This window comes from Corapipo altera, unplaced genomic scaffold, assembly GCF_003945725.1.
Source record: "Corapipo altera isolate COAL_440 unplaced genomic scaffold, ASM394572v1 1b, whole genome shotgun sequence".
NCBI classification, from domain to species: domain Eukaryota; kingdom Metazoa; phylum Chordata; class Aves; order Passeriformes; family Pipridae; genus Corapipo; species Corapipo altera.
In genome coordinates this window covers 11,631,335-11,653,671 of record NW_020884881.1, presented here as the reverse complement: position 1 = coordinate 11,653,671, position 22,337 = coordinate 11,631,335, and the positions used below count along the sequence as shown (strand labels likewise).

Below are 22,337 nucleotides of genomic sequence, written 5' to 3'. Positions count from 1 at the left end.
ATTTCAACAGTTTGATTGTTTCATTTGAGCATACTTTTTTTCTTTTTTTTTTGTGTCTGAATCTTCCAAAGCACATTACATGAGTGTTTTGTTTGCTGTGAAGAAAGAGAGGCTACTTCTTATTCTGATGGGGAGGCCATCGCTGAGGATGAATTCCATGTAGCAGAGTAAACCTACAAAAGCCACAGATTAAAAGAAAGATGTGAAATATATTTTCAGAACTCTCCCAGCTTTTAAAAAGAAAAAAATGCTTGCATGCTGCCAACTCCACAAAACTACTCTCTTATGAACCTTTTGGTTGATCTCCAGAATGAGCTCTTTATTCAGACCATCCCGATTTTCCCTACCTCTTTGTATCTTCACAAAAACTTGATAACTTTAAGATGAAAATTGCATTATAAAAATAGTTTGAAATTGGCCATTTTGCTCAAGCTTAGTAGTGGAGACTGAAGGGCACACTGCAAATGCATGTATGTGTATATGTCGTACCCAGATCTTCCTTTCCTCTCTTCTTGCTTCCCTCTCATAATGCCATTACAGAAACCTGATTTTCCTTAAGAAACCAAGATTAAAAAATTTCACTCAGTTACACTGGTGAGTCTGTACTGACTTTTGGGATTCACTCTTGATTTATATCTGTCTGAGAGTTAATTAAACTCTAAGCCTTAATGAGATCATTTAGGAACAGACCTGCAAGGACAAATCATGTGGCTTTCTACAGGTGAGTAGGTCCAGTGAACTGACTGGGATTATTCAGCCTTGTAAGTTTTTGCCGAATCAGGATTTTTGGTTATAACTGGTCTTTCAAACTCTGAAGAGAATATGAAATATTAAAATGTGTTTAATACATGAAAGAAGATTAGTAACTACAGCGTCATTGCTATGGCTGTAGTGAACTAGTTTATATAACTACAAACAATAATTTGAGGATTTCTATAAAGCTTTCTAACATTACACAGTGTAAAAGAATGCAGTATATCTGACCACGAATATATTAAAACAACAAAACTGTAATGCTTGATACAATAATTATATTGACTGTCCCATGATGATATTGTCAACATTAAATATAAGGTAACTTAAGAAAGCAAACACAAAAAATGCGGTTTGAAGAATGAAAGGGAGAGCATTTTGTTTCAGACAAAAGGTTCCTGCAACAGTAAATGTCACTATAAAAGAAAAAAACAATTCAAGGAAGAGAAGGGGAAAGATGGAAAGTCTTAAGAGACATATAATTAGAAGACACGATGATAATGTACGTAACAGAGCAATTTGTGTTTCTGTGGTCCGAGGGCCGCTGGCAGCGGGGCTCTGGACGCAGCTGCTCTCCAGGGTCCTGAACGCTGAAGGACCGCCAGGTTGGGTGGGAGAGGAACAGAAGAGTGATTTAAACAGGAAATATGAAGTGAATGAGACCAAAACTACTAAAAAATTGAAATATTAGATTGGATGGTTTATAAGAAGTAAGAATATGCAGTAATTTTATTTATCAATTAATTTATTTATCTACTTATTTATTTATTTACTTATTGAAGTAGGGATTGCGTTTCATGTACCCTGTGCTATTTCACTGTGGTTCTTATAGGGAATGTGTATGTGCATGTTTTTGCATGCTCATGCACAATATTTAGAAAAGAGTTTGATGTGTTCTGCTGACACAAGCTTCCCATTGTTGCATTCCTTGTGCATTAGATCTAATCAGAGATATGCTTCCATTCTGCTTTTCATACTGAGTTAATTCCCTCTTCCAGTGGGCAAGCACACCACAGAGTGTTTCATTTACTTGTTGTAGTGAGATCAGGAAATCTATTGTTAATTATTATGGTTTCAATTCCCAACTCAGCTGCCTATGTCAGATGTGCCATTGTGTGTTTGACTATTAATGACTAGATGGAATATTATGTACACTATGAATATGAGGTGCTTTTTTTAGGCAAACTGCTCTAGAAAGAAAAAATCAAAATGGTATCAGCAAAGTCTGATAGTCTCTTACATAACTGATCAATAATTGATTTAAATACAGAACTCTCAGTTTAGGTGTGCATATAGGAAAAAAGTGATTCGGTTCGTTAGACTTTTAAAATGGACATAACATGCAAAGACACATCTTTTAAAACAGCATATGAATACAGAGATAGATACTATTAACAATAATAATAGAGCACATGTTTATTAACCAGAAAATATTACCATGCATATGTAAAATGCTGGAAATACAAGAAAAATGAAATAAAATAATTGAAATAGTATTTGGTCAATCATGTATCTATCATACTTCATACTTACAAATAGATGCAATTCTTTTATATGTATTTTGATTAATTTAATTATTTCCTGTTGTTAGTAGGAACTACTCAGTCAAACAAATAAAAAATATAGAATTTCAGTTTAAACTCCTAGCCTATAGAGGTCCCAGTGAGTTCCCCACATTGGAAGTTTTAGAGTGGAAAAGCAATAGTATGAAAAATGCTTACCTCCGTGTCCCATATAATATGAGGAGGCGGGGAGGAGAAATCAACCACTTCTCCATAAAATGTCTGTTGGCTTCAGTGGAAAGTTAAAGCCTTTTGTAAGTAACCATTAGGAGATACAATAGTGAATGTGACACCATTCTGTAAGTACTAAGCTGTGGACTTGGACTATTTTTGCAAAAAGTATAGGACTTCCATTTTCTTTTGCCAAGGTATTATAGCATCCCCATATAAACATGACTTATTTTAAACAAAGTGTGTTAATAAAGTATATACAAATAGAATACCAAAACTTACTTTGCATTCTTTTGTGAGTTCCTTTACTTTATTGTGACATTAAGTAAATAAATAAATAGAATTTTCAGAATTGCAATTAAAGGGAATGTAATAATAGGATTAATGCCTAACAAATTGATTTTCTTATTTTGTTATTAGTATTATATTAAGCCAAAATTTGCAACTGAAATTCTGATAACTGTTTGAAAAAAAGGTTGTATCATACATAGGGACTAGTGAGCACTGAGCAAACATGCAGTTGAGCAAGTAATCTCTAGCAAGTAATAACTTGGAAGCACAGTGCAATAATATTAGTGTGAAAAGGCTCAGTCAAGAGCATTGTTATTTTGCAATATTACATTGATCCCTCCTGCAAATTTTAACTTTCTTATTCTTTATCTTTCATTCCTTCTAGTAGTAGGATCAGCATTGCACAAAGGATTAAAGAATGTTTCCTAAAATGGAATTTAGTTCTTCTTAAATCACAGAGAAATAATACTGGAGTAAAAACAAAATCATGCCATTATTGATTAACCGCAGTGATTTTTCAAATTTACACCTTAATTGTCATTTACAGCTCAGGAAATAATTTTTCTCCCTGAAAAAGTTTTACAAATCAAAACTTGTTATGCTTAACTATTTAACAGAAGAAGGAACAAACTTGCAAAAAATATTATTTTTATTTAAAATTTTATTTAATCAAACTATCATTTACGTAAAAGGAGAATTGGCAAAATCTTTGACCAGTTTTAATGGATTTAAGTAATCTTTTTTGCAACACACTGAGTGATTTTAGACATTTGCTGTCTTTACAGTTTCAGATCTTAAACTGGATAAAAGAGGACTAGGAAGCAGTCAGGAAGATAATGACATGTTTTTATTTAATTCTTTTCCATAAACAGCTGAAATGTAGGGAGATTCTTTCCAAAATATTCTATTTCCTCAAAAGAACAAGCAAAATTATATTTTTTCCTATTGGACAGAGGACAGTTTTGCATAATTCAAAACATGATGTCCTCCCAATTCCAGAGAGGGAAACTATCAACAGTTGGGCAGAGTCATAGATGCAGAAAGACATTTCCAACTCTAGCTTCAAATAAAGTAGGTCACATGCTGTAAACTCAGACCAAGTAGGGCTTTAATTTTTGCAGTCAGTACCACAAGATTGTGTGATTAGGCTGCTTTTTAATAAATGTGACATCTTTATACAATTCTCTGGGAAGAAGGGGAAGAGGTCCTGTAATAAGAGAAGTGTGCTGAGAGAGTCATTCAAGTGCCATTGGAAGAAGAGGTCCACAGTGTGAATAAACCAGTAATTGACATCTTGTGGCTTCCCCTATTGTAATTCAATTATACTGCATCGAATTCCAACAGGGGAAAGCAGTAGGGGCGCAGATCCTTGCTGCCATGCTACCATAGACCATCCCACTAACAGGGACTGGAAACCAATTAAAAACTTACTTATCCGAAATAACACACTTAATGAACACACTGACTGAAGAGGACTATAATTATCTTCTTCTTCTCCTCATGAGCCTGAACAGGCAATATTACAGTCTCAAGGAGAAACAGTTAAACTATCCCAAGAAAGTTAAATTAATATCCTCCAAAAAATAACCAGGCATTTTTATGGGTTTTTCTCCCCCATCGCTACCCACCTCTTTCTGCCAAAGTTATTAAGACTACTGAGCTTAGCAGTTAGATGAAGATATTCAGTATTCTCTGAAATACGAGTCCCAGAATTGGTTTGCAAAGAATTTTTGTAAATATTTGGCTGACAGTTGCACATTTCATCCCCCAAACTTTCTACAAATTGAATAGTGTGGAATTTAGTTAAACCCTCTACAAATTTTATACAAGGGAACAATTTTTCCTACTACTCAGTGCTAGTGAGGCTGCATGTGGAATACTGTGTCTGGATGGATCTCCTGGAGCAGGTCCAGTGAAGGGCTATGAAGATGATTAAGGGACTGGAGCACCTCTCTTGTAAGAAAAGGCTGAGGGAGCTGGGCCTGCTCAGTCTTGAGAAGAGACAACTGAGAGGTGACCTTATCAATGTGTATAAACATCTGAAGGGAGGGTGTCAAGAGGATAGAGCCAGGCTCTGCTCTGCTCTATTTGGTGCCATGCAATAGGAGAAGAGGCAGAAACTGATGCACAGGAATTTTCCACCTGAACATGAGGAAGAGCTTCTTCACAAAAGGACCATAGGTGAAGCCAAAACCCCAACCAAATCCACCTCAAAACTGGTAAACTTACTGTATAAGTTTCAAGCTGGCTTCCCGCCAAGTCCTCGAAACCCGACAACAAGGACCTGCTTTCCCAGAGAGTGAAGGGAAAAAAAAAACCACGACCTAAGCAGCCAAAGCTATAGCAAAAAAAATATATATATATATATTTTATATGAGACAGATATATACAATGAGAATGCTATACACCACAATAGAAATCCTAAATAGCTCCCCAAAAGGGGAGACGGGAAGGGAGAAGGGAAAAAGACAAAAAGGGACTAAGACCAAACAAGTCTACACAATCTAAGCAACCAGACAACTGAAGGTAAATTAGCAAAATCTCACCACTTCCCTTTGAACAAGCAGGATGGCTAGACACAGCCCAGCACTCTCCCCTCACGTGTGGCAGATAACAGCAGTCGCTGTAGGCCTCAGCTCCAGATAAGCCAGACCGAGACAGGGACCCACCGTTCTCGAACCTCACCGGAAAGGAAGAGAGCAAGGTCCCTCCTGCTGGCTTTATTTATACCTCCAGTTACGTAAAGGAATAACATGCAATACTTCCGTAATCACCTTCCTAGTTCCTTCCTGGTTACAAACTGGTCTCCAGGAAGGCCTAGAGTGAAACCATCACATTCTCCACCCCTTATTCCATACTATTTCTTTACGTAACACCTATATATTGTGTTCATCTATATCCCACGCATATATATATATATATATATATATACACATATATACATATAGTCCATGTTTGGTCTCTCAGCGCAGTTGTCTCGTCGTTGGAAATCAATACTGACATCAGTTCAGTTCAGTCCAGATCTTTGGTCTCCTCAGTCAGAATTGTGGTTCTGATTTTAGGGCTGTTTCATCATTCTGAGCTGTCTCATCACTGGATATTGGCATCTGCTTAGTTCAGGTCCCTCTCTCTCTCTCTTTCTCTCATCTGGTGACTGGCTTCCTGTAAAAACACAACTCAGAACATACAATTAGTTTTTTCCCAAGGCTAAATTGGATTTTGGGGCTATCTCAAACCATGACACTTACTGATTCTAACTTACAGTATTTCTGAGGGTTCAGAATACTTAAAATAGTGTCAATGCTACTTTTACTGTGGTTACTTGTAGGCATTAGGATATCCTCACTCATCAGTAATATTGACGTAAAGGATCTGAAGTCAATAGTGGTTTTCCTTCTTTAGCACTAATTTTCAAACATGGACTTGCAAATTCTACATCTGAGGAGTAATGGAAAAAGAAAAAATTCGTGCCTGTTTGCTGCACAAATTCAAAAAGACTTCATAAATACATGACATATCCGTTTTCTTACTGATTGAACATAGTTTCATTTTTAAGCATATACCTTTTTGACTTATGTATAAATAAACGGTAAAAAAGATGTAACCTAATTCTATGGCTTCTTTTAGGAATAAATCCGACCTTAAGGCTGATATATATTATAAATAAAATAGGGATTTTTATTGTTATTTTATGTTGATATATGCGTGTTTTTACTGTTTTGAGATTAACATTGCAAATATTGAGACTATTTCTATCACAAAGTAGACCATTAATTTATTTTTGTCACGCCTCAATAATTTGATTATGTCTGTGTTGTTGTTTAAATTAAAGCTCTAATTTTTAAAAGAGTATCATTTAAAACCAGTGATTCTTCTGGGAAACTTTCAAATTCCTCTCAAAAGATTACAGGCTATAAACTTAATGATTGAAAAATACTGTGTTTACTTCTTGAGTCAAGTATCAGTTTGTACAGATTTTTATTTTGCTAAGTATTAGTGCACACAGTTTCCAAAACATAATTGTTATCTGCATGTTTGAGACAGGTTTTCATGCATATTTATTATATGGACGGGTTTAATTAATTATGTATACATCTGTATATATATTTATGTATCTATGTGCATGTATACACATAGCCTTTAGATGGAAGATAATCCTCCAGTTTCTTCCAGTGGAATAGGCCTGTACTTACTACTGCATAAACATGTAAATTCTGAATGTCTTGTCCCTGACAATGTGTATGGCAGCCCAGACATTATAAAAGGCTTTTTTTGGAAGTCTAAAATAATTGCTCTGTTTCTTAGAAACTAAATTACTTTCTTTTGAGAGTCATAAACCATACTTGGCACTAGATGGATGACCACAGCATTTCATTGTTGAAACTCTGTAGTGTACTCTGTTTTGCTAAAGTGGACATTTTTGATGACTGTAATAAGTATGCATGAGATGTGATCCTCTTTCTCATCAAGAAATTCACCACATTCAATGGAAGTCCTGTGCAGAATGACACAACTACATTCTAGTAGTTGATTTTAGGTTGGAAATTTTGTTGAGCTGCCCCATGATTTACACAGTATTGTAACTACTATGAGTATCAGGCAGGGTACTTTGTGTCTATTTGCCTTTTCAACAATGACAGTTTAGACCTATTTCTTTACTAAAACCAAATTTTATGTTGACTTTATAGCAATAAAAAAATGTTGCCAATATCCAAGTTAGAAAACACCAATATTTATGTCATTCTGTGTTCTGAGTTCTGAAGACATGTAGCTTGGCTGTCCCTCCTAGGCTCTTCAGATGACTTTCTCAGCTGACTCTCTCCTCTTTGACCCATTCTAGCCAATATATGTCAGTACCCTTCTTTCACTATTGTTGCTTCAGGAGAGTGAGAGTAAAAAACTATTAGTAGAGTAAATGCATGTGGATATACAGAGTACCCCAGAATTGCAGAACTGCACTTGCAAGCAGAAACTTAGATGATTGAGATGGAGTTGTTTGGTTCTTCTGTCTTTTGTTGGTTCCTATGGCCTTCATTGTTGGGATCATCATAAACACGTTCAAGTCTTAAGTGTGCAATAGTCATTAGATATCTTTCTACAAGTATGTGCTTACCTTGGCATGACAGGAGTCCTACTTCTCAATTTCTTTTCAACATATAATTAGATTAAATGTAGCAAAGCAACATTTAATATTTTTTACTATGAAGACTGGTTTGAAAGAATGTCATATATTATAGTTATGGGATTTTCACTAAGCCCTTGCTCTCAGTACTGGCTCCTGCCAAAAGCTCATGGACTATGGCAGAAATCCGGGCTATGATCGGAAAGATGTGAGGCACTCCTACTAGAGTATTACTAAAGAGGATGTGTCAGGGTTAAAAACCTTAAGTCTCTGAAAGTCAGAGCAAGGTAGAGTTGTTAGTATCAGTCTAGTAGAGACCAACTAGTAATATGGTGCAGATAATCCATAATCTCTTATATAACTCTTTTCCATCAGTATCCTAAAGAAATCCAGGTCACTTCTTTGTGTGTTTATCTAAAGAATTACTTTATATCATAAGAGTGATAGTATGGAAACTAAAAGGTGTAAATTTGCATTCTGTGTGTAGTGCCAGAAGGACTGAAGTGTCTGTGGTCAGATCTGTAGTTAATATGAGATGGGTAAATGGTTATTTATTATATTCTTGGCAACACTGGGAAGCATTAGAAGTGCCTGTGCTGGATAATGGATGGATGAGTAGGGTTTCCGTCACCTGAGTCTTTAAGAATATGGTCATAGGAAAATGGACTTAGATTTCTTCTGGAATAGGTGATACATCACATCTATACATTTAAAGTTTCTCAGAAAGACTGATTAAATGTGGATACCTACTTTACTCTTAACTTAGTTTTGCAGATGTTTCGTCTTTGCTACCATTTCATAATTAATGCAGAGATATGGTGGACGAAATTCTGGTCTCATTAAACCTCATAGAATTTTTTTAATGGCAACTGGGGTTAAAAATGCAGTATTTTATCAAGAGTCTTTGTTTCTCATAAGATTTGCTTGCAGCATATTGTTTGCAAGTAATTCTGACTTCTAGAACAATATTTGGGTATTTCTGATTACTTGGCAATAACGAGGACTCTCAGAGAATCTGAATTCTTTCAGTGTTTTAGAGCCTAAATTCCAAAGCCCTGCACACTATGGTAGCTTTAATCAGGGTAGTCCATGGGAACAGGGCCATTGGATAAGCTACAATTCAGAAAGTCAGGTTTGCATGTAGTGGCCCTTATGTCAGAGATATTTTGAATTGCAATATAATAATGTGAATAAAGGACTACTAATTGTTTTCAGTTGATTACGGTCCATTTGCTGATGACGTATTAAATATGGCTTCAGCATAAATATTTAAAGATTTTATTGCAAAAATTTACAATTGGAAAGAATCTATAAAGGGGTACAGAACCAGCATCTAAGAAAAAAATAATAATAAAAAAATGTTTATGTAGGAATAAGCCCCTACTGTTAAATATTTAGGAGGGTCATGGTATCCAAACTATGTGTGATTATTACCACTGAAAAGTTTAATTACGTATCTTCGCACTGTGCCTGCTTGTGTGGATTGCTTAGCGGAGAGCTGGAAAAGCAGAAGAATGCCTAATGATCTCCTCCGAGCTCTGCTTCCCTCTGCTTTGTAATGTAAATGGCTAGTTTGAAACCCACCACGGATCCCTGCGCTCAATCCCCGAGCATCCTCTCTGATTTTAACCGGAAGATCACCTGACCGCCCCCTGAAGCTGCCCCTTTCGGAGGAATCTCGGCGGTGCTGGGTCGGGCAGGGGTAGGTGGTGGCCGGGGCCGGGGGCCGGCGGCGGAGCCGAGCGCCCGGCGCTGCCGGGGGCGGAGGGAGCGGGAGCGCCGGGAGCGCCGCTGCCTCAGCCCCGGAGAGAGGGAAAACAAAAGAGCTCAGCTGCAGTTTTGTGTTACTGTGTCTGGCTTAAGCAGAAGATTCTAGACATTCGTGCCGAAAAATCAAAGCACAGCTGAGACTACATCTAACCGGGAAGATATTTTCTACCCCCAGGATGGGCTGGATCCAGTACAGGTGGTTTGCGGATCATGCGAAGACAGACGGGCTGAGAGCCATGGAAAGGTGGGATAAGGCGCTGTCTCTCTTTTTTGTCTTTTTTTTTCCCTTTTCTCTTTCTCTTTGGATTTGTAAAGCGGTATAGCCGGGACCTGAGTTGAGGTCACTTAAAGAGATTAGGTGGGGTTTAATTTCACAAAACAAAATCAAAATGAGAGGCACTACTGTGTTCAGACAGATGTTGAACCCAAACTTGGGCTGAGTTGGACTTGCTTTGAGCGATTCTTGTGCTGCTTTTGATGTTGTCTTTGTTTAGAATAGTTCCTGCACAAAACACAAGGCTTTAGGACGAGCTGCATGCTTCTGTCACAGATTGTCAGATGACTGTTCCGATGCTGGTAGAATTTTGCCAGTGAAGCTGCAAATGAAGGCTTTGGAGGTTAGGTTTGTGGAAATAGGAAGAGCTATTGACTTTGAATTCCCTGTGATGCGGGCATGGTTAGAAGTTGAGCTGTGGTTGTTGTACATTGTCTGAATCGTAACAATGGGCAGTTTGAGTAGAGCAAGTTTGAATGGTGTTTCTTCAGCAATTCCAAATTCATTTCTCTCCTGTGATCTTTGGCTTTTCACAAAAGGCAAGGAATTTGTTTTGGGTTTTGGGGTTTTTTTGTTGTGGGTTTTTGTGGGGTTTTTTTGAGGAAGAAGTCAGGAGATTTTTTAAAAAATATTGAAAATAGAAGTGAATTAACATTTTTATTTGAATGGTTGTTGTTAACACCAGCATGCCTAAACATCTAAAACATATCCCAGCAAATTCTCATTTCTCCTACTGGGCAGATGCATTTCTTTTGTTCCTGGATTTTTTTCCCTGCCTTTTTAGAACAAAAGGCATTTGCTTTTTTCTTTTTTTTTTTTAGTGGCAGCAAGAGAGTTATATACAAATTAGCATTTTGTACAGGTTAATGCTCTGCTTCACTCTGAAGTAAACTGCCTTAAGGTATTACGAGAAAAGGGGGTGGGCAAACAGGGGGAAGCTTGACCGATACCCAAGAAATACTGAATTCAGATGGATTTAGATCATATAGAGAAGCAGACATTTATCTGTAACTGGATTTCAGCTCCATGTCATGCAAAATCTGCAGACCATAGCAGGGAGATTCTTAGCAACCAATAAATCAGATTTGTAATGGGCCTTTAAAAATGTCTGTGAGGGGTGACTGCCTGGGTCCCCTTTGGCCAAATTAAGATGCAATCTGACAGTACAGTGGCATCTGTGTGCTGACATTTTCTCAGGAACCTAGTGAAAAATGGCTCCAGATCTCTTCTACAGTCCCCAAAAGACAGTTTCTGAATGGCCATGCATTTTCCCCCTGTATTGTTGTTTGTTATAATCACCATTCTCTCTGATAATGTCTGACTGGCTTGTTTTGCTTTGCTTTCTTTGACTGTTTGACTAGCTGAGGGGATGTAGTGGACAGTTGTTTAACCTGAAATCAGCACCTCATGCCAGTACTACTGCTAACAAAAAAACCCAGAAAACAGAAAATAAAAAAAATGCATGTTGCAAATGTGTTGTATAAATACTGCTAATAAAGCAGCTTCTGCCAGTACTGCTGGAATTAGGTAAGTGGGTTGAAAAACATGTGTCTTAGATAATGTGCCACCCACGATACAGGTGATAAAGAAATGCCAGCCAGTGGTGAATGCAACTGACAGGTAAAACTGAAAAGCCTAAAAAAAGGCATGGGAATATAAAGTCCTTAAGGGCCAGAAGCGGAGGTATTGGTACAAGCATTTGTTTATCCAAGGGAGAAGTTCACAATCAGATACTACAAGAGCAAGGGAGGAGGAGGAGGAGGAGGAGGGAGGGGGGCACTCCTTTAATTGTAGTACAAGTGTGTTCATTGGGAAGAGCCTCATATGGAATGGCCATTCAGTCTGACACCACAGCTCTTCTTCAGTGCTCCTGAGCAGGAGTTGCAGCCCAAGTGTGGGAGAAGCCTCTGTCCATGCATGTGTGGGGTGAGTGCAGGGGAGTGAGGAAGGGAACCCTGTTTCTCCAGAGTGATCTGTGCCAGGGAATTCATGAGGCAACAGGGAAGTTCGCTCCGGTCGACACCGCTTCTTTAAATGTTCCCTGAGATAAAGGGGCTCCATAGCACAACAGTAGGGCAAGTAGCAGGCAGAAGGATAGCTGTGAGAAGTTGTGAGTAGTATGGATCCTCTCCAGAAAATGTGGCTGGTGTTTTTTGTGACTGCTTAATAGTACCTATGGAGACTTTTGAACAATTTCTGTATTTACTGGACTCCTCTACTTTCTCTCCAGTTTAAGGTTATAGTTTCTCTGTATTACAAATACAATTTTCAGCAAGAAAAGAATAAGCTTTAGAAGCTTCCTTTGGAAAACAAACAGTATAAATATTTTGCCATTTACCCATTGCAGGGGACATTAAATTTTAGTTGTTCCTTAAAAAGCATGTTGTGTGCAGTACTTATAAACCCCACAAATGTTACTTGCCAGAGTTCTTACAGTCTTTTAGATTAATTTTCATAGACCTAAATGCTTGGAGTTATGGTATAAAATTCCACTACTGCTGGAGAAGAGTGAAAAAGGAACCTTAATGCCACATGCAGATCCCATTGCTCCTTTTGTACAGGTAGATAATTTGACAGTTGTAAACATTTTGCTTCGTGGAAAGTGACACAATTGCACAGTGGGATTGTGAAAAAGAAAACAAACATCTTGCAAACCATCAGACAAGCAGAAATGTCAACAAGAGATGTTCAAATAGAGTTAAAATGCTTTGAGTAACAGAAAGATTCCAGATGCCTAATTCACACTGACCATCGTTATAAAGCACAGGAATACAGCTACAGTTTTAGAAGCTAAACCAAACCAGGCTGATTTTAGAGATGTGTATGTACATAATCAGAAAAAAAATTGGAGTCTGATACTGAAAAGGAACAAATTAGATTTTGGAACTTAACTGGACACAATAAGAAAAACTGGATTAAAGATCACCATGGACAGAAAAGTTTCCAGAAGAAATTAAATGAGCAAACTTAACCCAAATGAAATGCATACATCCAACTAGGAGCATTGTCAATCAATTTGATTATTAACTACAACATCATTTGAAGTGGGTTTTAACATTGAAAGTCTGATTTAAGAAATGAAGCAAGACTTTTGACTTTTATTCTCATTACAAAATAAAAATTGCCCAGGGACTTTGCTTGGAAATACACATTTTCTCATAGTGCAGCACTGACACACTGGACCTCTGTAAAGGGGGAGGGGGAAACAAATATAGAAATAAAATGGTGGCACTTTGAAAATTTCTCACCACGACTTTCTGCAAGCTGTGTAAATACATCCTGTGGATAAACATAAAAGGTCAGTATCATCTTCTGGCTGTGATGAAAATAAATAATAACAAGAATTAGATAGATTAGTATATACTAACATGAAAAAAGACTCAAATCCAGAGTGCTGAAGTCTGAGAAAATTATGTTTACGTTGAAGCAGTCCAAGTAGTGATTGTCAGTGTTCCAGCTGACAGACTCAGCAAACAGCCCACCTATTTCCCATTTCAGCAGCAAATGCCTATACAGAAAACATCATGCTCTCTCCGCAAAATAAGCTTAAGAACATTAAAGGCCATATAGTATTCCCAGTTGCCCTAATACAACCAGTTTAAATCAAGTTTGTTGTGAATGATATCACTGTAACGGGCTGACTGTAGCCCATAGGGCCAAGAAAAGAGTATGGTCAGCATAATTTACTTTTTTTTTTTTTTTTTAATAAGAACGTCCCAGCTATTTCTCTGTCATTTTTTCTGCATGTTTATAGCACATCCCAGACCCATGTGTCTCTGTTTCTAGCACCAGATAAAAATTTCAGCCAGATCTCTCTCTTGTCACACTTGCAACTGTTTTCTGACTATGTTATGCTGTGGCATAAAGAGGAATATGATTTTTTTGGTGACCTTTGGTGTTTGCATACAGAGTATACCCATGTGTTAGTGACTGCCCACTGTTTTGTAGAAAATTAAACATCAGTGGTAGGGTTAGCTGAAAACTGTAAACTAAACGCTGGCTGGATTTGTTCTTTCTCTGAACATGGAAGATTAGGTTGACTTTGTCAACTAAAGAAAGAAAAACACTCTCATCTGGAAACATGCAAGATACTCGAACCTGACATTATGGTCTTATTCCTGTCACCCTTCTAATTTCTTTGTATTTTTCCTCTCATACTTTTTTCCTGACTCTCCACAAACTTCTTTACTTGTTAAACCTTCTTTGATTTGACCTTACCAACCATCTGTGACTTTTCCCTCCTAACTCAGCTCCATGTTCTGGGACAGTGAGAAACAATTTCTACCACCAGGCCTTTCTTTGATACAGGTGAAGTAAAAATTTAATGCTGGGGAAGTAGGTTGTACAGAGGTGCATATCCAAATGCCTACAAGAACACGATACTCTCAATCTCATCAATCTCCCTATGACAAAAAGGAAATTATTTTTCATTCCAACATCAGCCAGACCTACTGTAAAGAACTTAACCCATATCCCCATGGTTCAAACTGCTGAAGGAAGCAATGAGAGCTGGTGTCTTTCTTGGGACACATTTATAATCTGAATCTATATCCTGAATACATTCATATGAGTGGTACTAAAGGAGAGTGAGGTTTAGGGCTCAGTTCTGCCTCTCTTGAAATTGGTGCCAAGTTTCAATCTAGAGATGAGACAAGAGAACATTTAGTAGGGAAAAGCTGATCTTGCAGAGGGGCTCAGATTAAAGACGTTTTATCACCTTAGTGGCAAAGAAAACAAGCAAATAGGATTGACAGTGGGTGATCACTGAACTCTAAACCCCCCTTATGGAAATGTGAACCAAAATAAAAAGTGCCTGGGAAAAATTCTTTAATCTGAAGGTATTAGGAGTTAAGTCTTTACAGCCATGACAATCCCCATTGACAGAAATGCTCATAACCCAGAGGTGATGGAATACAAATGGGCATGGATGTGGGAAGCATTGCAATAGAGAGCACATCACAATAAAAGCTCTCTTTCTCAGTTATCCTTTCCTTTCCAGTCAAATAAATAAATTGCAGTGATGTACAGTGTGAAGAATTATTGCCACTAGAGTGCTTTTCTGATGATGGAGATGACTTAAGTTATAAAAGTCTGTCCCAGATAACAGCAAGTAAAGATTGCTGGAAGTTAGTAAAGGTTTAGGAACTCTTAGGTTCTAGATTGATTCAAGCACACTAATTGGATATGGATTGCCTAATTGCAGACTTAGTCATCTGCTGAGAAACCTGCTCTGATGGGAGCACAGAACCTTAGGACTCCTGTGCTGCTCGTGCTCTCCATGTGTTTCTGCTCCCAAGGTCCTGGCTGAAATCTTCAGGAATTGATGTTGGCCAAAGTTATTAGAGTGATTCTACTCATCTCTGTGAAGCACGATGGCAGAAGCCATGATGAGTCCAGGAGGTGATAGTATCCATAATGAAACACTGGTGAGCAGAGCCTCGGCAGGGACAGGACCTTCAGGGCAGAGTTCCTTTTCATCCAAGAATTTTTCACCTTCAGAGTCAGCTTCTTGCAAGAAACTCTGAAAGGTAACTCGGTAACTCTGTAACGTTATGCAATCAGATACAATTCAGCATTTTGTAATTTAACAATGCTGTAATCTACCCAAAGAGGAATGAGAAACAGTGCCTGTCTTATTAATTAGAGTTCCCCATCACATAGTTAGGATCAAGTACATCAAAAAGCAAAGCTTAAATATGACACTGGCCACTGGAAGATTCTATAAATCTAGAAGATCTAGAGAGATTTGCAGATGGCTGAATAAAGGAGCTTGGTCAGATCATAGTTGTTCACTGTCTTGCATGACTGAGGCAACTGGAAGCGCGTGTGCATCTGTCTTCAGAGCTCTGCAGCTCCTCAATGACAGAAGACGACCCTGCAATTTTGGTGTTTCTTGTTCAGAAGATGTGATAGAAATAGGTTCTGGGAAACATGAGTGAGCAGTTTGTGGAAATGTGGGTATCTTTGCTTCATTTGCTTTTATATTCCTGCACCACAGAAATCTTTATATCATGAGTGGTGGCTATCCCTTAGATAGCACTAAGAAGACTGGGATGCATAAAAGGAAGGGGTAGCTCAAAACTTCCTTGGCTTTTGCATTGCTGGATTTTAAAACCTGGAATAACTGAGGGGTTAGTCTGTTTCCATTCTGTCATCTCAGCCATCAAATGCTGTTGTCAAACCAACTGCAGCAACACAACAATCAAAAAACACCTGCCTCTTTGCGTTTTGGAAAGTCCTTCTGAAAAAGGAGGAGTGTGCCGATAGGGAGCCCTTTATTGTGTTGGGTTTTTTTTCTTCTGCAGATTCAGCAGGTGCTATATATTATCCTTTACAACCTTCAGCCGTTGGGAGCTAGGACACTGTAATTATGTTCCCTGTTCATGGAAGTTACTGACTATTACTGTGTGAAATATGAGCTCTGCTCAGAATTCAAAACTAAACTGAGGAAGCATGTTTGCTGCTGCTTTCATACCACAGAATAATGATAGTGTTCATTTATGGTAGTAAATACTCTCTGCCCCTTAAATGGTGGAACCTGTATAAAAATACCTTGTTGCTAATATGTAGAGAAGTCAAATTCCCAGTGTTGAGAGTTCACTCCTATAAGTAAAATTTTATATTGGTGTAGTTCATTTAATTAAATAATTTGTGGAGGTTCATTCCTTCATAAGTGTGAAAAGAAACTAGGAGACTAACACAGAGGAAGTACACAACCACTTTTAAACAGAAGTAACTTTCAGTCATTTCTGTAGAGGTACTCAGTTCTCAGGGCACTTCCCAATAAGTTGTCTTAATCGCACATTGCTCTTGAATGTTTATGTGGGTCGGTCTGTAGGTACCTGGAGCCAGTTCCCTCAATGACTCAATAGCAAAGGAGAAAACAAAAGTTGGGTTTTCAAGCTCCTGCAGCTCCTACTTTTTGCAACCTCATCCACATGAGAATTGCCTACTGTGAGGTTTCACGACTTTCTGAGTAAAAAATGTAGCTTGGTTTTATCTTGCTCTTTTCTCTCCTGAAGTTATTCAGAGGAAGTGAGATATAGTGGGTGCCTTCTGCACTGTTCCATTAGGATAAATAATGTATGCTGTCTATTGTGTTTAGAAGAATGCTTCAAAGAAAACTCTCTATGGCATAGTTGTGATAACAAGCAGGAAAGAAATAAAAAGAGAGAAAGCACAAGAAAATATAGGTGCTTTGGCATCTGCTAGTTCAGAATTGCAGTATTTGATACTAGTATGATTCCTTTGCCATGAGTCTTGGCAGTCCACAGAAAAGGATATGTTGCCTATTGCTGCCCTAAAAACAAAGAGAAAGTTTTTGTTTCTATGTACCTCCAGAAGATAATGTGCAGACTGTCCTTGGCAGAGGCACACTGCACTGAGACCAGCTCTTGAATATTTTCTTGTCCTGTTCATTCTTCTTCCCACTTTCATTTTAATAGGAGTCTCACATGCCCACACAGTCTCTCACAGAAGTGACCATGGCTTTTGAGAAGCACTGAGGTTCTCAGTTTGTCTCTCCTCACATCAGGTGAATGAGTCTGTATGTGATTATCGCTAGAAGTGTTGGTGCACCAGACCCACCAGCTCAGGTGTGGTAGATCTTGAAGGTAGAGGATACATTCTTACCCTCCTACCATGCATTACTTTTTATTGTACTATATGTTTTCTTCATGACTTCTGTGTGTAAAAATTAGTATATTTGAATTATCCACTGTAATAAGAATATGTGATCAGATAGTCCAGACTCTACCTCCACAGCAGATACAAAAATTATTGGCAAAATATCCTAAATGTTTGATATAAAACCTGCTTCCTCAACTGGAGTAACAGCAAGAGATTTGGCCCAGCATCCTGCTTTTTTACGCTGGGAAAGAGTAGAAGCATCAGGCAGTATAGGGTAATACTTTCATTTTATACCTCTCATTTTCCAATTTAAGTTGCCAAGATACTATGATATTTTCCAAGTGATATGACATTCCTGTTCTGAAGCACAAATAGATGTCTGTGTGGCCACACAGTGCAGAAGAAATGTCAGTGTTGGTCCCATGAATACACACTCAGTAGTGGGTATGTAACCAGACCTTTGCACCTCAGTACAGGGTGACCCAGTATGGAGGAAAATTCGTTTGTTATGTCTTCATCTGAGCTTACTGCTGCCTTGGTGATGATCATATCTTCAAGCACATCAGACCTTCCTGTCATCATTAGAAATAGTTTAAAACTTGAAAAGTCAAAAGCTTTGAGTTTTGGTTAAGTCAGCATGTAAATCTGAAAATGTGTTTCATTTGTGATAAACACATTTTTGTGCATATGAGTCATGCGTGGCAAAGTACTGTAATCCAAAAAGAAAAAAAAAAAATCAGAATGAACTCTTTTTTGGGAAGTTACTATCAAAAAAATCTATTAAAGTGTTTGACGTAGAATGTGCCTCCTTTTCTGAGTTCATAATATTCTCCCGCAAATCACCCTTTCTCTGTTAGAGGAACATTTTCTCCCTTTTTTTGCAGACATGCCTTTCAAATGCCAATGATAAGATTAACTTGGTTGTGCATATGAATTTGGTTTGCCTATTTGTTCACCCTTTTAAGCGTTTTCCTGCCCTTCCCCTAAGGTGTGAGGGGAGATTGGATTGAAATAGATAAATGCAGATGAACAAATCCATTTTTGTCTTTGAGTGCACAGTATCTGTTTTTCCATAGAATTACTGACCCTCTCTGAAAATGGTTATCCTTGAGTCTTGACTAGAACACCTCACACTGACAGAGGGAATTGGCCATTGTCAACAAAAGTTTGTAACCAACTATCTCTGCGCTTGAGAAGTCAGTGGGAGAGAACGTGTTTAACAAGCTGAGTGAGTGGCATGGAGGAAGACAGAGCATGAGACCAGAGAGCTTGGAATAAAGCTTCAAGAAGGAAAAGAAATCCAACAATTTATAGAGAAACAGGAAAGGCAATAAAAAGTAAAATTAGGAGAAATTAGGAAGAAAGATGAAAATGACTGAAGGCAGAAATAGGAATTCTTATGCACATCCTCAAGCTGTCATGGTAAAGAATATAAGCCCTACAGCTTTTCCTTAACTTCTCCATGGAAATAAAACAATTATCATGAAACTATTCTATTTTATTCTTCAAAGAAGTTACTTAAAAGCAGTTCCCCATTGTGGAAAGATTTGACATCAAGAACAGTTATTGTCTCTCACAAGCCTTCTTTATGGTTACTGTTTAACTCAAAAGCCAGAAAACTGACACCCAGATGTCACCATGCTACCTTAACAGAAGTGGATGGTTTTGCCTTATTGGAGCTGAGAAGTAGGGAGAAAAATTTCTTTGAAAAGAAAAATAATTCTGAGCTGGATTGTGTCCTTTGGTCTGCACAATGAGAGTTAAACCAGTAAACTTTCCTTCCCCAGGTGGGAGAGGCTTTCAGGGCAGTAGGGTCCTTCACTTCCACCCCAGGCTCTACTCCTTACTCATGATACTCATGCCATTCCTCTCTTGATCTCAAACATTAATGTCTCACCTCATGATTTTCTCCCTTCAGAAGGACCCTGGTGTGTTATACCGGGCTCCTCTCCATCAGGGCTGTTTGGGGAGGGCTTGGTATCAGGGTGTTTGCTGTGGCAAAAAGTCTTTATGCAGGTTTTCAGCATCCTGGTGAACCATAGGCTGTTGAGGAAGGAGAGGGTAGGAGAGTGAAGATGGAGAAACCCAATCATTGTGGCCTCTACATGGTGTCCCTACTCATGTGAAAAGGGAGAGAAGAAGCAGTATAAGAGAAATGGTCCATAATCCCTGCTGCTTCGTGGCATATTATTACATGAGAGTAAGAGATAAAAGTGTGCTTTTTAATAGAAAGTCACTTTCTAGCACTTTGCCACTCAGGTTCTTTGAGCCTGAGCCTGAATGAAACCTGGCTAAATAAAGCTCTAAAACATGTGCTTTATCTTAAAGTCCTCGAAGAAGAAGTGTCTTCACTCCTAAAACACATTAAAGCTTTATTACAAGCCATACTCTGATCTCAGGCACTGTGGTGTAAATCTGCAATTACTCACTCAAAATCGGTGGTATTATCCTAGCCGTGGAAGAGAACAGGTTCGCCCCTTCCTCCCAAGCAGAGGGATGAATTTGTTCCACATTGTTGGCACTGCAAAGTTCTCATGACATAGTGCTGGCACTTACTTTCATTTGGATGATTAGAATTAAGCATCACCTTCCTTTTGCAATTATACTAAATTTAGTTAAATCATTATCTTTTTAACCTTCTGTCTACACTGTAGAAAGCTTACTTTAGCTAAAACTCACCCTTTTTTATTTTTCTTTAAAATTCTGTGCTTAGGAGTGTTTCCCAAAACATGGGAATGAATGAATAGTAAAAACATGGCGAGCTAGTTGTCTCTGTAATGTTGCTACCAATGTTTTTCAGTTTTCACAATGAGAGATGCAGCAAATTTCAGGATGGCACAAGGTTTGTCAGTTTGTAATAATGACAAAATTGCTGGGCTTATCAGAGAAGAGGTGTAGATGATGGCTAATGAGGAGTCAATGTTGCAATGTATATTAAAGTTAATATTTAGGATAGCAGCAGGTAAGACTGTAGGGCAAGAAGAGTAAGAAGGGGCCCGTGTGTCAGAGGGCTGATAGAGCAGCTCTCAGAACCTGTTTCAGCCAGTACATTGCAGAGGTGCTGACCTGACCACATCTCACAGATGCAGGCAGCCTTGGCAAGAGACAAAGAGTAAATGTGCACAAGAGAGGTGAATAATTTTATTTGCTTAGACACTCTCCTTTTGCACCCCAGGTGGCAGTGTCAAACTGAGAGGATATTCCAGGAAATAATCAAGAGTTCATTTGTAGGACCATTAGTCCTAATCCTCTCATCATCCTTGTTTTTTTACAGTAATATCATGCACTATTTTTAGTGATAGTTGCTCCCTCTTTACTAGTCCTTCACAAATAATTCCTTTTTCCCCTCATTAAGATGACTATTAACTTATTATTTTTTATGTCTGATGCAATATTTTCTACAGGTCTTGATCAGCATCATTTGTACCCATTTATGAAGAGAAATTTAGTGTCCACTTTAAAAGGGTCGTGAACATGCAGTTCTACATTTGACATGCTCTGTATCTGTACAAATGTATTCTACTGTTCCAGGAATTCAACATTCTTAATATAAGAGCAGATTGTACAAGGATTACTTTTTAAAAGTGTAAACCATGCAGTATTAAAGCACTCCAAAGTACTTATCCATCCATAATGCAAAGAGAGACACTAAGAGGTTCATATACCTCTTAGATTAGAGTTTTGCACTCATTTTTTACATAGTAAGGACCAAACCTGAAGACTTTATGTGTAGTAGAGGCAAAAATAATAAATTATTTAACAATTTCCCATTAATGAGAACCAAAACAGTGACCAGCCATTTACATTACCGGAGTCATAACACTGCATCACAGATTGCATACTTTTCTTTTAAATTAAAATACCTGTACCATTTTTTCAGAAGTGTAGAATCAAAAGAGACCTCTGAGCAATTGAATTCAGTCCCCCTATAATCATGGGCAACTGTATCATATATTCTCCTGGATAAGCATATCAGTTTTTGTACACTAAATGTGTGGAGCACCAACTATGTTCTCATCTGTTATCAACGTGTTTCATTGATTTCAGTGCTGTGCTCTATTCACCAATTAACTAGGCATATCACCTTCACTGACCTGAATACAGACATTTTGCAGAATAATCTCTCATCCAGCAGCCAGATTTGCTGCTTTATACTCTTCCACCTGTCTAGCTGCATTGTGATCATATTTTTTCTCTTCTGAATTCCTTTCTTTTTTATTTGTTATGTTAGAGTCATAGTCATAATATTAAGTAATGGGTGATTTTTAGATGAGTCAGTCAATACAGAGGAGAATAATTTCTAATTTTTGTTTTTAAAATAAATTTATTTTAAAATTGTGTGCACAGTAGAGGTTGGTTTAACTTCTGTTGCCACAGTACACACCCAGTTTGTGTCAAACAAACCTAATTTATTAACACAGAGAAGCTTTGTCCTTAGTGCCTCAATCAAGTCATGTACTGCAGAAAAAAGCAGATCATTTAGCTGTTAAAAATGCTTGATGGTGAGACTTCCATTATGCCAAATCCTCCTCTGATCTCTTGGTTGTATCTATGCTGCTGATGGATCAGATGGATCAGTGAAACAACTCTCATGTATAAACTTGATTGCTGTATATGCTGCACTCTCAGTTCAGATGTCTGACATTTCATTATGTTTAACCCCTTTAACTGTGATTTTTGCTGTGTTCTTCATTAAGTCTTACATGATTTTAACTTTAAAGGAGTAATGTCACACCCCTTTGATCACATCACTTTATTTTATTTT

At 37.9% G+C, this 22,337-nt stretch overlaps 1 protein-coding gene across 14 annotated transcripts in view; it reads left to right on the top strand.

Moving 5' to 3' along the window:
• The window catches only part of MAGI2 (membrane associated guanylate kinase, WW and PDZ domain containing 2), a 721,543-nt gene that overhangs the window by 322,697 nt on the left and 376,509 nt on the right, over positions 1-22,337 (top strand). Inside the window, exon 1 of one of the 14 annotated variants that reach the window (XM_027639977.1) lies at positions 9,670-9,913. The exons of the other annotated variants lie outside the window; for them this stretch is intronic. The gene's annotated coding sequence lies outside the window, so the exon portion shown is untranslated. Of the gene's footprint in view, positions 1-9,669; positions 9,914-22,337 lie in introns of those variants that run through there. 14 annotated transcript variants of the gene reach the window in all.